This window comes from Meriones unguiculatus, chromosome X, assembly GCF_030254825.1.
Source record: "Meriones unguiculatus strain TT.TT164.6M chromosome X, Bangor_MerUng_6.1, whole genome shotgun sequence".
Classification (NCBI taxonomy): domain Eukaryota; kingdom Metazoa; phylum Chordata; class Mammalia; order Rodentia; family Muridae; genus Meriones; species Meriones unguiculatus.
The window spans coordinates 11,303,495-11,307,524 of record NC_083369.1 but is presented as its reverse complement, the minus strand read 5'-3'; the positions used below and the strand labels follow the sequence as shown (position 1 = coordinate 11,307,524).

Sequence of the window (4,030 nt, the reverse complement as noted above, 5' to 3'; positions counted from 1 at the left end):
TTTCGCAGAAGCAGAAAAACACACATGGAATATACTTGCTCATAAGTGGATATTAGACATGTAATGTAGGATAAATGGACTAAAATCTGTACACATAGTTAAGATAAGCAAGAAGGAAGACCCTGCGTATCATATTCAGTCCTCACTCAGAAAGACAAACGGATGGAAATTGAAAGAAAAAGAAAACAGGAAAAAAAGACAGGAGTCTGTCACAGAGGACCTCTGAAAGACTCTACCCTGAAGTTCATCAAAGCAGATGCTGAGACTCATAACTAAACTTTGGGCAGAGTGAAGGGGATCTAAGGAAAGAAGGGGGAGATAGTAAGACATGGAGAAGATAGGAGCTCTACAAGGAGAGCAACAGAACCAAAAATTCTGGGCACAGGGTTCTTTTCTGATACTCATACTCCAACCAATACCCATTCATGGAATATAACGTAGAACCCCTGCTCAGATGTAGCCCATGGCAGCTCAGTATTCAACTGTGTTCTCTAGTAAGGGGAAGAGGGATTGTATCTGATTTGAGCTCAGTGGCTGGCTCTTTGATCATCTCCTCCTGTGGTGGAAGCAGCCTTGCCAGGCCACAGAGGATGATAATGAAGTACTGATGAGACCTGGTAAGCTGGGGTCAGATGGAATGGGAGGAGGACCTTGCCTATTGGTGGACTTGGAGAGGGGCATGGGAGGAGATAAGGGAGGGAGGTTGGGATTGGGATGGAATGAGGGATGAGGCTTCATCCTCATTAATAAAGTTTACAAAATTAATAAACTTTAATTAATATAAAAAATAAAAAAATAATAAAATTTGTTTCCTAAGATTTTCTATGTAAAAGCCACTAGCAAAAACATTTTACGCTAACTTTACTAACAATCTACATCTCTCAATTCTTTCTAAGGTTGATGGTTGAATCATTAATCTGCTCCAGCCACAACTTGGAAAAGATTAATCACTAATATTGTAAGTGCCAATAAAACTGCCCAGTGAGGGGCTGTTAGACAGCCAGATTCACAGGTATATATCAGACTGGCATAGGCTACACACAAATACATAGCAAGAGGGGGAGTCATACATCACACCCGTATACCAACAAGGCATAAGCAATAGAAACATATCAGATTCCCACAAGGGAAGGCTACAAACAAGATAGAACCCACAAATTACAGGCAGACAATACACAAGGAAAACAATAAAGAATTCAAACTTGGGCTCACTCTTGATCAAATTAATTAAAATGGAAAATTTCTGATTTCTTTCCTTAATGTAACGATGCATACTCGTGCCTCTGAGGCAATATTTAATATATTTAACTGATGCAGGAATTAACACTGCAAAATTCATTGTACAAAAGCACTATTATCCTCATACAAAGAAGAAAAAAACACACAAAAAAAACAACAAACCTCTACAGACCAATTTACTTTATAAAAATCTCAAGAAAATATTTGTAAAACTAATTCTGGAACATATTAATAAATCATGAACAACTGGGCTTCATCTGAGAGGTACAAGTTTGGCTCAATATATGCAAATCAATACATATAACGTAGCATATAAATAAGCTTATGGATAGAAATCACATGATCATATTAGAGATGCAAAATAATAATTCAATTTTCTCTAACTGCTAAGGACGATGAATACTTTTTGAGGTACTTCTGAGCCAGCTCCCTTGAAATAATTTGATCAAGAGGGTGAAGAAAACTCAGTTAAGATGTAATAAACTGAAGAAAGAAAACGAATGTATAAACATATTGTCTTTCTTAATTTTTTCTAGAGTAGTGATAATAATGACTCATAATTGGTGTCTTATTACAGTTTGCATTTGCATCTCTTAGACATTTTATACAGTCTTGAGATTACTGCCCACTAAAATATCTTGCCAACATTTCAATCGGGTTGTCTGTGTTTCACTGCTAAGTTGTAAGAGTTCATCACATACTTTGTACAGTTTGATCTTATATGATATATGATTTCCAAGTAATTCATCAAGTTTAATGCTGTTTTCTTTGCTGATTTGATAGTTCATTCCTTTTTTCTTTTCTTTTTTCCCTTTGGTTTTGAAGACAGCATCTCTCTGTGTAGCCTTGGTTGTCCTGGACTTGCTTTGTAGACCAGGCTGGCTTCAAACTCACAGAGATCAGTCTGATTCTGCTTTCCTGAGTGCTGGGATTACAGGCATGTGTAACCATGCCTGGCTCGATAGTCTTTTTCTTTTCTTTTCTTTTCTTTTCTTTTCTTTTCTTTTCTTTTCTTTTCTTTTCTTTCTTTTCTTTTCTCTTCTCTTCTCTTTTTTCTTTTCTTTTCTTTCTTTTCTTTTATTTTTCTCTCCTCTCCCTCTCCCTCTCCCTCTCCCTCTCCCTCTCCCTCTCCCTCTCCCTCTCCCTCTCCCTCTCCCTCTCCCTCTCCCTCTCCCTCTCCCTCTCCCTCTCCCTCTCCCTCTCCCTCTCCCTCCCCCTCCCCCTCCCCCTCCCCCTCCCCCTCCCCCTCCCCCTCCCCCTCCCCCTCCCCCTCCCCCTCCCCCTCCCCCTCCCCCTCCCCCTCCCCCTCCCCCTCCCTCTCCTCTCCCTCTCCTCTCCTATATATATAGCAGCTCCTATAACCTCTGCACGTGTCAACTTCTTCAGAAGTTGCCTCAGTTCAGTTTTCCTCATTCTTAGAAGCCTCATCAAAATTCTCCACCAGATCTGGAACTTTATCATCATCCTCTCCAGTAGCAAGTGCTGCTTTTCCATCCGCAGATTGGGCAGAGCTTCAGACAGTCTCCTTAAACTAGTCAGATGATGCGCACCAAGCTGGTTTAGGATGTTGGGAACCATTTTTGTCAGCTGCTTTGTCTCAGCATGGCCTGTAATGGTGAAGGTGTTTGCTGCCAGACATGCCTGAACTTTAGGGTTGTTAATTTGGATCACTGTTCTTTGGTTTGTAAGCATGTTCACCTCTTAAAAACCAGAGGTATTGTTTACCTCTAACTTTAAGGAGAACTGCAATTTTTCATTTTCTACTGTGGCTGTTCTGTGAACCATCTTTCTGCAAGCAGCTCCTTTCCCACCAATGTGCACTTGTGCCTGCAGTTTAACAAGTTTTTCCTGGTTCGTGATTGCTTCCTTCATGTTGTCATAGTGGAAATGGGGTCGTGCTGGGACTAGGGTTCGAGCTCAGGGGTTCTTGGGCAGACCAACAGAGATAAAGTATACACGTGTGAGGGCACAAGATGGTATCTCAATAGTGTTTTTTTTTTTTTTTTGTTTTTGATACACTAAGAAGTTTAATTTTTATATAATCCAATTTATCTGCATTATCACCAAAGTTAATATAGTTCTATTTTTTGCAGTCGAGTAACTGTCATCAATTTCAAGGCATACTGAATTTGTCTACTATAGACAGTTATACTGATCTTCATTTTTTAAAAGACTTATTATTCATTCTGTGTGTGTGTGCATGCATATGCATGTAGATGTCCACGGAGGCCAGAAGGGAATATCAGACCCTTCTGAATCCAGAGTTAGAAAGGGTTTTGAGGGAAACTGATATGAATGCTGTAAACTAACTAGGATCCCTTAGAAGAACAACAAGCAATTTCCAAGCAAGCTCTTCAGCTCCTCTTGTCTTCTTTAGAAGAATATCAGTTTCAAGATATGTTTTTTAAGCTGATGCTTGATCACTATAAATACACACACACACACACACACATATGTTATTATATATACACACATTTATACTGTAAAGTCAGTTCTAGTCATATTATAATTTGCATTCTTTGAGTTTTGGGTATAATATAGATTTTATTTTTAAATTCAGATTATAATAAAATTACATCTATTATCTCTTTATTTTACTCTGACCCTCCCATATACCTATTCCCTTAACTCTCTTTCAAATTCATGGCCCATTTTCTTTAATTTATGTTATACAGTATGTGTTCCTTAATTACAATCTGTTCTGCCCACACACTATTACATGTATATGTGAATTTCCAGAACTGACAACTTGATATTGTATTTGAAATTGTAATCTTTCCTGAGGAAGGCC

The 4,030-nt window shown here is 38.8% G+C and overlaps 1 pseudogene; it reads right to left on the bottom strand.

Moving 5' to 3' along the window:
- Positions 1-2,638: 2,638 nt before the first annotated feature.
- LOC110544019 (transcription factor BTF3-like) lies at positions 2,639-3,087 on the bottom strand (annotated as a pseudogene).
- Positions 3,088-4,030: the final 943 nt, after the last annotated feature.